Here is a 14,046-nt window from a genome sequence, read left to right on the forward strand (position 1 = left end):
AAAAGATATGAACAGACAGCTCACCAGAGAAGGTGCACATATAGCAAAAAAACACAAAGACGCTCAGCATCATTAGTCATTAGGAAAATGGAGTCAGATGCTACTGTACACTCATTAGAATGGCTAAAATTAAAGAGACTTAGCATACCAAGTGTCGACGAGGGTGTGGAGCAACTGGACCTTTCATAACCTGCTGGTGGGAATGGGAAGTGGTATAGCCACTTTGGAAAACAGTTTGGAAGTTTTTTAAATAGTTATACATCTACTATAAGTTACCCTCATTCCCCTCCTAGGTATTTATAATCCCACCCCCATCTCTGCAAAAAAAACAAAGAACCCAGTACATGTCCGTACAAAGACTTGTACGTGAATGTTTTCAGCAGCTTTATCTGTAGTCATCAGTAACTGGAAACTGCCAACAGGTGGATGATTAAATTAACGGTGGTCCGTCCACACAGTGCTATACTCCTCAACAATAAAGGGATGAACAATGGGTACACAGGACAACATGGATGAATCTCAAAATCATTAGGTTGAGTGTAAGAAGCCAGACAAAGCAAATCACATGCTGTATGATTATTCCATTTATATAAACCTCTAGAAAATGCAAACGAATTTAGAGTGACAGAAAGTAGACAAGAGTTGACAAGGGACCCGGGTGGCAGGAAGGAAGGGTTGCAAAGGGGCAGGAGGGAACTTTTGGGGGTGACAGATATTCTCATTATCTTGACCATGGTGGTGGTCTTACAAGTGTATAAATATGTCAAAAACATTAAATCTTACACTTTGTGCAATTTTGCGTACATAAAGTTAAAAAAAGCAAAATAATCAGCAGGATATTAATTATATGATGTCATCCTTCTTTGAGAAAGTGCATATAGGTGTGTAAAATCCGTATGGGCAGTAAATACCTGTCAGGTTATCAATCAGAAGTGGGATTGTGGGGAGGGGCCTGGAGGGCTTTATTTTGAACATGGGATTCATTTCTGTACTGTTTGAGGTTGTTCAAAGCAATGGCATTTCAGTTGTCAACTGTTCACAGCAGGAACAGAGTATCGCCCCTGACAGGCCCTGCAGTTCTAGCGCCTCGGTCGTGTGAAAGCGTCTTGTCTACACCAGCCTGCCATGTTCGCCTTACCATCTTGTGTATCAAGTAGAAGTCCTTCTTGTAGGCACAGAACGCCTTCTTAAAGAGCCTCTTCTCCATGGAGGTCCAGATGTCCGAACCTATTGGAGAAACAGCCAAGAGGAGGAAGGATGTTTCTCCTTCTGGGACCACAGCCACGGCTGAAGTGCAGACTCTCCCCCTTTTTCAGGCCACTGAGCGCCAATTATATGCCAAGATTTCTGCTAAGCCCCTTACTTGCTTTATCTCACACAATCCTCACAAAAACCTTAGCAGGTAGGGGCTATTATCATCCCCACTTGACAGGTGCAGCAACTTGAGGCTTCCTCTGGTTAAGAGACTTGCCAAGGGTAGGCATGGGCCCATGGTTGCCTGACTCCAACGCTGGAGTGCTCAGATGCGGAACCTGAGCCCACCCCAACCTGGCACCCCCCTTCTGGCCAGGAAGAGCCCACGAGGGAACCAGTGGAAAGGGGAAGGTTGGATCCAACTAGAGAACAGCACCCACTGAGTCCCCCAGAGAGGACGGGCCCTTCTGGGAGGGCAGGTGTAGGCCCCAAGAGAACTCTGGGAGGCACGTGCAGAGCTTGCCATGGAAACTGACTGGCTCGCAGGGGCCTCAGCCAGGCCAAAACCACGTGGGCAGCCACGCTCGTTACCTGTGTAGTGATAGTTGGCGAGAGGGTGAGTCCGTGGCTTCTGGGGTCCTCTCAGTAAGAGGGTCTCCAGGGCAACCTGGAACGAGAGGAGTGGTGGGCAACTCTCTGAGGGAGGGAAGGTGAGGTAGAGGCCCGCCTTCATTCTTTCATTCATTCAGAAAATATGTGCAGCCCTCCCTAAAGCCACCCCTACCCCAGGGCGACTCAAAGTGTGGTCGGTCTGTGGACTGGCCACCAGCTGTCAACCACTTGGGACACATTGCCTACAGCACTAAGCGGACTGTTGAGTGCAGCTGATGTTACCTTTTTCATAGCAAGATTTACATGATGATGAAACAGTGTGTGGACTTATTCTGGCACAAGCTCCTTATTTCTTCAGGGAGCAGCATTTGGAGTGGCACTGCCCCCGCCCTAACCCATGTTATGGTCCTCATAGCACTAATCATTATCTATCACTTTTAAAAAATGTATTTCATGTGTTCACTCTCCTAAAATGTAAGCCCTGCAAAGAGAGGGCATTTGTCTTGCTCAACAGCGTAACCCCGGTCAGGACTAGCTATGCAGTTTGCAGGACCCAGCGCAAAATGGAAACACGGGGCCCTGTGCTCAGAAACTACTAAGAATTTCAAGATGGTGGCAGCAGAGCATTAAACCAAGAATGGGCCCCTGAGCTGGCCCCAGCCTGATACCATGACAGCACCAGGTATCAGGAGGACCCAGTAAATGTGTGCTGATTACTCTGCTGAGCACCCACCACGTGCCAGCCACTGCCTCTCAGCTTGAGAAAAAGCACCATGTAGCCCTGACTCTTGGGTCTCCAACTCGGGTGACGTGACTTCCTCTCCCACTACACACACAGTTGGACTTCTTCATTTTCTAAACTTCAGGATTGTGAGGAGGGTCCTTGGAGGAGGCAGAGGCATTTCTGTTGCATCAGAGGTTTTCATTCACCATTCTTAATCAAAAAGTCACTGTTCAGTAAATAAACCAGATTAATGCAGGCCCTGAGTTGGTTCTGCTAGGCACCGCCTCCCCAGTGCCGCGCTGAGATGAGGTAACGCTGGAGGAACCCTGGTGCTCTGCTGTCACCCCAGATAAATAACTGATTGAGCCCGTATGTGTGCATTTCCCCTACGTTCAAAAGGACACCACCAATCCCAAAGCGACCAGGGAGAAGGGTGGGTGGCCAGCCTTTGGTTCTCGTGAGCTGCAAAGCCCCAAGTAGAAGGCGCGTGTCTTGCGCCTAGAGCCCCTGGCCTTAAGAGAGCAGGGAGCGTTCCACAGCTCCTCTGAGCCCACCCTCGCCTGCACCTCACCTGGATGTTGCCTTGGGCTTCATGCAGACAGTGCAGAGCGAGCTCCATGTTGGTGCCCCCGCCCGGCATCACGCTGGAGCAGGCCACGTTGCAGAGCTCAGTCACTGTTTCCAGCAGGCAGCCCGGCAGCGGGAAGGAGAGGAGACACAGAGGGTCAGCAAGTGCCAGAGAGGAAACCTCCCCAACAGCACAGATGGGGCGGGGGGCTCCTGTCACCATCTCCCTCACCTCTCAGTTACAAGCAGGCTGAGGGAAGGGAGGGACAAGGAGGACGGGCAGAAACCCTGCTCCTGGCACCTGCTCTGGATGGCCTGCCCAGCTACTGGGTGAGAGGAGAGGTGGGGCAAGGGACTGCAGCACAGCAAAGCAGTCCTGCGCTGAAGGCCAGCTCTGCCCACCCCACCCCCGCCTGTGGATCACTGTTTCTTGGTCAAGGTGAGAACTGGGAGGAGAAACCCCTTGGACACGGGGGAGGGCCCTCGGGAACCTGGCCCCAAAGTCTCAGCCACCTCTATCCTGCGTCTTCGGGTTGGTCATCACATCTCCCCATGGCTTCCAGACCAGAGTAGCTACATGCTCGTCACTTCCAGCCAGTGATCTGTCCTGGAGCTCTGGGATGTCAGCCTGAAACCGGCTTCCTATGTTGATATGTCTGAAATGAGGCCACACACACGGACATAAAAGACATATGTGTGTGACCAAGATGGGAAATACAAGAGAGATGTGCGGTGAGCCCTGCTCAGCAGGGCTGTGGAACCCACCTTTTGGCCATCTCTCAGACACAGGGAGTGCTCATCAGCCCAGTAGACACGCGCAGGTATTCCAGAGACCTCTTGAGGGATACTTCCTTCCTTCCTCCAATTGGCTTTATCGCCAGATTTCTGGCTTCAGGCGTTTGGGGTCTAGGACAGGGGAGGTATGTGCTGATACCTGGCATTCTTCTGTATCCAAGGTAACATCCAAGCTACAAAACAGTATCTCACTGCGCCGTCACCAATTCTATGTAGAACCCCAGGGTGCTGGGCATTCTGTCCCCAGAGATCCAACTATGGTATGTCTGGACAGAAGGAATATTGGGGAAACACCTGGAAAAATCCACCACTTCTCTCCTAGAGAGGTTGTGGGTCTAGACCTGACTTTCCCGTGATGAAGGCTCCCTTGGGAAAAACCGACACTGGAATGCAAGGAGGGTAAAAGCATCCCCACATTGCAAGGACCCTCAGGTTCTAAGTCTGTTCCAACTCACGGTTCAGTGCTGATCTTGCTGTTGTCCTTCACCACACTGATGCCAAAAGAGCCGTGCATGTGATCTGGAAAACACCCAAAGAAGAGCCTCAAGAAGACTGGCTACAACTGACCCATGTGGCCCTTTTTGCCTGCCTTTCCAGAGCAGCTAAAAGCAGGCTCTTCAAGATTGCATGGTATACACACACTACTGTATATAAAATAGATCATCAACGAGGACCTACTGTATAGCACAGGGAACTATACTCAATGCTCTGTAATAACCTATATGGGAAAAGAATCTAAAAAAGAATAGATATGTGAATATGTATAACAAAATCACTTTGCTGTATACCTGAAACTAACACATTGTAAATCAACTCTAATCCAATATAAAATTGAAAATTAGAAAAAAAAGATTGCATGGTATGGAGTTTCCTCAAAAATTAAAAGTAGAACTACCATATCATGCAGCAAACCCACTTCTGGCTATTCATCCAAAAGAGCTGCAGTCAAGACCTCAAAAAGATATCTGATCTCCCATGCTCACTCCAGCACCATTCATAATAGCCAAGATGTGGAAACCTAAATGTCCACTGACAGATGAGCACATAAAGGAAATGTGACATAAACATACAATGAAATACCATTTAGCCTTAAAAGGAAATTCTGCATTTCTTTTTTTTTTTTTTTTTTTTTTTTTTTTTTTTTTTGCGGTACGCGGGCCTCTCACTGTTGTGGTCTCTCCCGTTGCGGAGCACAGGCTCCGGATGCGCAGGCTCAGCGGCCATGGCTCACGGGCCCAGCCGCTCCGTGGCATATGGGATCCTCCCAGACCGGGGCACGAACCCGTATCCCCTGCATCGGCAGGCGGACTCTCAACCACTGCGCCACCAGGGAGGCCCGGAAATTCTGCATTTCAACAACATGGATGACCATTGAGGACATTATACTAATTGACATAAGCCAGTCACAGAAAGAGAAATACTGCATGACTCCACTTATATAACGTATCTGAAGTAGTTCAATTCACATTGATAGAATCAAAGAGTGGAATAGGGGTTACCAGGGGTTGGGGCAGTTGGAAATGGGAGGTTACTAATCAATGGGCATAAAGTTTCAATTAATCAAGCTCTAGAAATCTGTATAACGTACCTATAGTCCACAATACTGTATTGCACACTTAAATATTTGTTAAAAGGGAAGATCACAGATTAACTGTTCACATCACAATAAAATAAAATAAAAAGATTGCATGGAACGGGGATAAGACTTCTGAAAAAGTAGAGTAAGGAACTCGGCAAAACAAATTTACTGACAAAAATAATTTTTTTAAAAAAAGGAACAGTGAGCTAAAGTTTCTGCAAGTTGTCCTAAAGGCATACAGCATTTTAAGAAATACCCATTCAAGAAAATCTACTAAATCTTGGTAAGAACAGTGAGAGTCTGTGGCACTGGAGCCATGGCCCACTCCCTTACCCACCTAGCCCCCAGCTCTATGTAATGGAAACTCTACCCAGGTAGGTGCAGCCAAGGTGATGGGGGCTTCTTCTTCCCCTGGCTCCCATGCTTAAACAATTAAAGTAAGATAAAATAAAAATTTCTCATCAAAGATAAAATGCCATCAAGAGATGGAAATTATTTTTTAAAAAGAAACAAATGTGGACTTCCCTGGCGGTCCAGTGGTTAAGACTCCACGCTTCCACTGCAGCGAGCATGGGTTTGATCCCTAGTCGAGGAAGTAAGATCCTGCATGCTGTGCGATGCAGCCAAAAAAAAGAGAACCAAATGGAAATAATTCAGGGGTTAAAAAAGTACAATAACCAAAATAAGGCTCAACAGTAGATCTGAGCTGGCAGAAGAAATGATCAGCAAACCTGAAGATAGAACAATGGAGACTATGAAATCTGAAGAGAGAGAAAAAAATATAGGAAAGTGAAGAGAGCCTCAGAGAAATGTGAGATGTCATTAAATGCAACAATATATATGTAGTGGGAGTACCAGAAAGAGGGGAGAAAGGGACAGAATATTTAAAGTATTAATGGCTGAAAATTTCCCAACGTTGATGAAAAACAATATGTATATCCAGCAAACTCTACAAACTCCAAGAAAGATTAAACACAAAGAGCTCTACATCCAGACATAACATAGGCAAAATGTGGAAAGTAAAAATAAAGATAAGATCTTGAAAGCAAAAAGGGAAAAACAATTTGTTACATACAAGGGCACTACAGTAAAATTAACAGCTAACTTCTTAAGAGAAGCGATGTAGGTTACAAGGCAATGGGATAATATATTCAAATTACTGAAAGTAAATAACTGTTAACCAAGTATCTTATATTCAGCAAATTATCTTGCAAAAATGAAGGTAAAATAAAGACACTCCCAGATAAATAAAAACTGAGGATACCTGTTGCTGGCAGACCTGTTTTACAAGAAGTATTAAAGGTGAAATATTATTCAGCCCGCAAAAAGGAACAAAGTACTGATACATAGTGCAACGTGGATGAAACCTAAAAACATCATGCTAACTAAAAGAAGGCATTCATAAAGGACCACATACTGTATGATTCCACTCATATGAAATATGCAGAATAGCCACATCGATAGAGACAAAGTAGATTAGTCATTACCCATGGCTGGGGATGGGGAGGATGGAAAGGAGGGACTGCTAATAAGTACAGGGCTTCTTTTGGGGATGATGAAAATTTCTGAAAACTGATGGTAGTGATGGTTGCACAGCTCTGTGAATATACTAAAAACCATTGAATTCTATACTTTAAAGGGATGAATTGTATGGTATGTGAATTATATATCCCTAATAAAAATAGATACTAAAGAAAGTTCTTCAGATTGAAAGCAAATGACATCAGATGGTAACTTGAATCCAAACCAAAAAAAAAAAAAAAACGCTAGTAAATATGGGTAGCTATAAAAATCACTATGATTACATATTTCTTTTCTTAATGGCCGTAAAAATAACTGCATAAAACAATATGTATTGTGGGCCTCTAACATACAGAAATATAATATATGTGACAGTAACTGCACAAGGAGCACAGCTGCATTGGAGTAAAGGAATATCACCTCAGACAGTAACTCAAATCCACAAGAATAAATGAAGAGATCAGAAATGGTAAATAAGAAGGTTAATATAACAACCTCTATAAATCATGCTTGCTTTCCTTTATTCTCTCAGTGTTTTTACACGAAATAAAAGTATATAAAGCAATAAACATGACCAGTTAGGTATTACTGGGTCTCTCACATATAATAGCAAGAGTTAGAAGGAATAGAGCTAGATAGGAGCAGTGTTTCTATATTTCACTGTTAATGAGTTATTACACATCCTAACAGATTCTGATAAGACATATATTTTAAGTCCTAGAGCAACCACTAAGAAATGACTAAGAAAAAGTGAAAAATTAACAGAATTAAAATGTTACACTAGAAAATACTCTCTTAATACAAAAGAAAGCAGGAAAGGAGGAACAGAGGGAGAAAAAGACATGTAACATATAGAAAATAGAAAGCAAAATGGCAGATGTAAATCCAACCATATCAATATAACAGTAAACAAGAATGGATTAAACAAACCAAGCCAAAAGGCAGAGTTTCTAAGACTGGATAAAAAAACACATGATCCAACTAATGGTGTCTAGAGGTAACATGCTTTATTTTCAAAGACACAAATAGGCTGAAAATAAACGAAGAGAAAAATATATACCAAGAAAACAACAACCAAAGAAGAGAATGGAATGACTATACTAATGTCAGGCACATTAGACTTTAAAACAAAAAAATATTACCAGAGATAATGATAAAATTATTGTAGTAATGACAAATGAAGTCACAATCACATCCTAATGATAAAAGGTCAAGCCGTGAGGAAGATGTGACAATTACAAACATATACACACCTAAAAACAGAACCCCAAAATACACCAAGCAACAAACGACAGAACTGAAGGATGAAATAAACCATTAAAAAATAACAGTTGGAGATTTCAATACTTTCAACAGTGGATAGGGCACCTAGGCAGAAGATCAACAAGGAAATTGAAACTAACTAGACAAAACAGACAAAATACAGCATTCCACCAAACATCAGTAGAATACATTCTTCTCAAACTCACATGGCACATTCTTCAAGACAGACCGGATTCTAGCCCATATAACATGCCTCAATAAATTTTAAATTTTAAAATAAATTTAAGGGAATTCCCTGGCGGTCCAGTCATTAGGACTCCACGCTTCCGCTGCAGGGGGCATGGGTTCGATCCCTGGTGGGGGAACTAAGATCCTGCAAACCGCACAGCACAGCCAAAATAAATAAATAAATAAATTAAATAAATTAAATTGAAAGAGAAACAAAGTATGTTCTCTGACCACAAGAGAATTAGATTACAAATCAATAAAAGGCAGCAATTTGGAAAATTCACAAATATGTGAAAATTAAGCAACACACTCTTTAATAATCAGTGTATTAAACAAGAAGTGGAATGATTAATTAGAAAATACTTTAGCTGAATGAATATAAAAACACAACATACTAAAACTTACAAAATGTAGCTAAAGCAATGTTCAGAAGGAAATCTATAGCTGTAAAATGTCTGTATTAAAAAAGAAGAAATATCTCAAATTATTTATGGTCAACAGACTTTCCACAAAGGTAGCAAGACAGGGTTTCCCTGGTGGCGCAGTGGTGGAGAGTCTGCCTGCCGATGCAGGGGACATGGGTTCGTGCCCCGGTCTGGGAAGATCCCATATGCCGCGGAGCGGCTGGGCCCGTGAGCCATGGCCACTGAGCCTGCGCGTCCGGAGCCTGTGCTCCGCAACGGGAGAGGCCACAACAGTGAGAGGCCCGCGTACAGCAAAACAAAACAAAACAAGGTACGGAGACAATTCAATGAGAAAAGAAGAGTATTTTCTAGTGCTAGAAGAACTGATACATACATGCAAAAGAATGAATTTGGACTCCTACCTCATACAGTATATAAAAGTTAACTAAAGATTGATCGCAGGCCTAAGAATAAGTTGGACTTCATCAAAATTAAAAACTTGTGTACTGCAAACCATATCACAAATAAAATGAAAAGACAACCCACAAAATGGGAGAGAATTTGCAAATCATATATCTGATAAGGGGCTTGCATGCAGACTATATAAGGAACTGAGACAACTCAATAATAAAAGGATAAGAATTCAATTTAAAAAATGGGCAAAGGATCCGAATAGACATTTCTCCCGAGAAGATATACAAATGGATAATAAGCACATGGAAAGATGCTCAACATCATTAGCCATCAGGGAAATGTAAATCAAAACCACAATGAGGGGGCTTCCCTGGTGGCGCAGTGGTTGTGTGTCCGCCTGCTGATGCAGGGGATGCAGCTGCGTGCCCCGGTCCGGGAGGATACCGCGAGCCGCGGAGCGGCTGGGCCCGTGAGCCATGGCTGCTGAGCCTGTGTATCCGGAGCCTGTGCTCCGCAACGGGTGAGACCACAAACAGTGAGAGGCCCACGTACTGCAAAACAAACAAACACCCCAGAATGAGCTACCACTTTACACCCACTAGGATGGGTGTAATAAAAAAGATAGCTAAGAAGTGTGAGCAAGGATGTGGAGAAACTGGAACTTTCATACAATGCTGGTGGAAATTTAAACTGACCCAGCCATTTTGGAAAACAGTCTGGCAGTTCCTTAAACGGTTAGACATAGTTACCCTTTGACCCAGCAATTCCACTCTGAGTTATATACCCAAGAGAAATGAGGACTTATGTCCAACAAAAACTTACACATAAATGTTCTTAACAGCACTATTTGCAATAGCCAAAGGACACAAACAACCCAAATGCTCGTCAACTGATGAATGGATAAATAAAATGTTGTCTATCCAGAGGATGGAATATCATTCATCCATAAAAAGAAATGAAGCACTGATGCATACTACAACATGAACCTTGACAACATTATTCTAAGTGAACAAACTAGACATAGAATGACACGTATTTTACGATTCCAATTACATGAAATGTCCAGAATAGGGAGACCCATAGAAAAGGTAGGTTGGTACACTGGTGGTTGCCCAGGGCTGAGGAGTTGGGGGCTACAGGGCCTGTGTGTAACCGCTCGTGGATATAATCTTCTAGGGTGATGAAAGTGCTCTAGAATTAGATTGTGGGATGGGTGTAGAATCCTAAGAATACACTAAAAAAACAGTGTACCCTTTAAATGGGTGATTCATGTGGCATGTGAATTATACCTCAATAAAGCTGTTTAAACAATTACTCGAAAGGGCAGGCAGAAGGGTGGTTAGGCTAAATGGCGTCTATTTTCTTTCTGGCTACAAAGTTATAAGCACCTAGAAGGTTGCTGGTCCCAGATGGTCCTGGGATAGTTCTGAACAGCAACGGGACCCCCAGAGCAGACCCAGGCATAGGCCAGAGAGAATGGCTGGACCAAATTCTACAGGGGGCGGGGGTCTGACCCTCCGCAGGCCTATCATGGGGTGATCAAGCTCACTCACCAAGCATGGCGCTGATGAGCCTGTCGGGACGGGCCCGGGCAGATGTGGAATAGAGAGTGTTGAAATACAGCCAAGAGCCCTCCTGGATGGGGCTGAGCCTCGGGGGCGGCGTGTAGGGAGGGCACTGGGACAGTCCCTTCAGGAGGCGGTCCACCAGGAACACGGGCGAGCACAGGTAAATCTGGCGGCATCCTCCCGGGCCCGGCTCCCCAGACATGGAGGTTGGAGGAAGGATGAGCAGTGCCTTGGGCCGGAGGAGCTTCTTCCGCTTCCTGTGTTGGCTGCTCTCCTTGCTGTCTCTCTCTTCCCCGTCCTTCTCCTGTCGCTGGAGAAGAAGAGACTTCAGAAACACGGGGGTCACCTGAGGCCACCGGCCCCACAGCTCAGACCACAAGATGGCCTGATAGTGGGAAAGGGTACTGACCAGCCAGATGCACACCCAGCATGGCCGTGCAAACAGTCCTCAGCGCAGGAAGCCGGGCAGGGCCACCACGCCTGAGCCAGGCTCCAGACCCTAAGCCGGGCGACATTTGACGCTGGGGCCTTCTCAGGCACCCACAACCCCCAAGGAGAGGCCCTCACTCAGACCATTTTGGAAACTCATGTCCGTTGTTAAAGTGACTGGCACTTAAAGTGTGGGGGCCAGACGGATGCAACAGCATGACAAAAGGAAAACCTGTTGCCCTCAAAATGACAGCAGCTCCTGGGAGACAAACAGTGGGCTCCATGCATCCCGTACCCGAGTCCAGCATGGACTTCTCCAGGTGGGGTCTTCCAGCACAGGCTGAAGAGACGACGGCTTGACCTTGCTACACTCTCTCTTACCTCCACGCAATCTCCCCTCCTCTCTGCCCATCTTACCCCTCCTCATCCTCCAGCTCTCAGCTGCAACACCCCCTTCCTCAGGCAGGGTCTCTGGTGCCCTCAGGGCTCCCACAGCTCACTCTCCCAGCGTCAGAGTCTGGGGATGGGTCTATCTACTCCGCTGGGCTGCTAGCCCCAGGAAACGGGGACAGGCCTGTTGTGGTCGCTGCAGTGTCCCCAGCCCTGCCCAGCACAGGGCCAGACACAAGGAAGTTCACTGGAGGTTGAATGGATGAATGAACACGCAAATCAAGCTCTTCTGGAGTCAGGATTTGGGGGCTTTTCTCACAACTCCCACTGGCAGCTGGAAAGCAGCTGGAAGAAAGTGCACCCACCTTGCTCCCGGGGGGATGGTTCGCTGGAGCCACTGGCACCGACACAGGGACCACCAAAGGGGCTGGGGTCATGTTGTCCAAGGACTTCCTGGCTCTCGGGGAACTCTGCCTGTCCCCCTCCGGCCTCAGCACCTGTCTTGGTGGCTTGCAAATCTCCATGCCACATACCTACACACAGAGCAGAGCCAGCCCTTTAACAGACACAGTAGGTAGGGAGCAAGGGGCCCCTCCAGAGCAGCACAGCCCTGACTCCCGGACCCCAGCCAGGCTCCCCGCAGGAGGACGGCTCCATCCTGAGATGAATGGCAGCTTGGCGCCCCTTCACCTGCGGCTCCTGCTTCCCTCGAGGTGACGGCCATTGGTCGCTGTGAAAACACATGTGGCTGCTCAGCCCTCTCTTGGTATAAAACATCTGGCTGCAATTCTTGCAGACGTAAGTGCTCCTTGGCTCTGCCCAGTCTGTGGGACCACCATTGTGCTGGTTCCTGTGGGGAAGAAAGGGAGAATGGAACTCCGTCCCCAAACACTGATCCTCTGACAGACAGCTTTGGAAGAACCCTAAAGAAATGGAGATGATGCCCCCGATTCTCCGTGGCCTGGTGCTCGCCCCTTCAGGAGTGAAGCATCCAGAGCTCGCTCACCCAGGGCCAGCACATCAAAGCCACCATAGGACTCCCGAGGGGCTTCTGAACTTACCAGCCACCCGCCATGTTCTCCTCCTTCAGCGGGTGGGGGAGCCGGTAGATATTTCCACCCTGAAGACGAATATACATCTGAGCCAACATATCAGAAATGAGATGCAAGAGTGAAAACTATAAGTCTTGGAAGAAAACACGGGTATAATTCTTGGTGACCCTGGAGTAAACAGTGGTTTCTTGGATGACTCCAAAACCAAACAAAAGACAGATGTATTGGACTTCATCAAAACTTACAACTTCTGTGCTTCAAAGGACATCATCAAGAAGTGAAAAGACAGAATAAGAGAAAAAAGTTGCAAATCATGTATCTGATAAGGGACTATGTAGATTTCTGTATCTGTGATGCATAATGAACTCTCACAGCTCAAAAATGAAATCACAACCCAATTTAAAAATGGGCAAAGAGTCTGAATAGACACTTACCCAAAGAGGATATACAAATGGCCATTAAAAGATGCTCAGGATTATTAGCCATCGGGGAAATGCAAATTAAACCATAATGAGATTATAATTTCCCACCCACTAAGGTGAACCAACTGCACAATAACAAGTGTTGGTGAGGATGCAGAGAATCTGGAGGCCTCTTACACTCTCGGTAGGGATATAAAACAGCACAGCATTTTGGAAAAGTCTGGCACTTCCTCCAATAGAATTACCGTAGAGCCCAGCAATTCCACTCCTATGTATTTCCCAAGAGAAATGAAAACATATGTCTAAACAATAATCTGTACACAAATGTTCATAGCAGCGTGTATTCACAATGGCCAAGAAGGGAAAACAACCCAAATATCTATCAGCTGATGAATGGATAAATAAAATATGGTGTATCCATACAATGGACAAGTTACCAGCGATAAAAAGGACTGAAGTTCTGACCTGTGCTACAGCGCAGAGGAGCTCTGAGGACATCATGTGAAGTGAAAGAAGCAAAAGACACAAAAGGCCACGCAGCGTTATGATTCCAATCACATGAAGTGTCCAGAATAGGCAAATCCATGGAGACAGAAGGTAGATGCATGGTTGCCAGGGGCTGGGAGGGATGGAGAGATTGTGGGTGACAACCAAGGGTGTGGGGTTTCTTTCTGCGGTGATGAAAGTGTTTTGGCAAAGAGTGGCGATGGGTGCATGACCTTGTAAACAGACTAAAAACCACTGGACGGTGCACTTCAAGATGGCGAATTAGAAGGCACGTGAATATTAAAGCTATTAAAAAAAAAGAGGAGCAGGTAGCTGTGGTGTGACAGGAAGGATGCTGGACCTCGGAACATCACGAAGAGACGTGGCCGAGCTCTCTG

At 45.7% G+C, this 14,046-nt stretch overlaps 1 pseudogene across 1 annotated transcript in view; it reads right to left on the reverse strand.

Annotated features, from left to right (window-relative positions):
- The window catches only part of LOC307066770 (zinc finger protein 541-like), a 59,162-nt pseudogene that overhangs the window by 3,105 nt on the left and 42,011 nt on the right, over nt 1–14,046 (reverse strand). The window contains exons 4-12 of the transcript in view: nt 12,750–12,808; nt 12,379–12,538; nt 12,054–12,221; nt 10,855–11,179; nt 4,348–4,411; nt 3,611–3,753; nt 3,102–3,205; nt 1,786–1,861; nt 1,139–1,227 (exon numbers count right to left, since the gene is read on the reverse strand). The product of the transcript in view is annotated as a zinc finger protein 541-like (transcript). The remainder of the gene's footprint in view (nt 1–1,138; nt 1,228–1,785; nt 1,862–3,101; nt 3,206–3,610; nt 3,754–4,347; nt 4,412–10,854; nt 11,180–12,053; nt 12,222–12,378; nt 12,539–12,749; nt 12,809–14,046) is intronic.

Source organism: Hyperoodon ampullatus (assembly GCF_949752795.1).
Source record: "Hyperoodon ampullatus genome assembly, chromosome: 18".
Taxonomy (NCBI): domain Eukaryota; kingdom Metazoa; phylum Chordata; class Mammalia; order Artiodactyla; family Ziphiidae; genus Hyperoodon; species Hyperoodon ampullatus.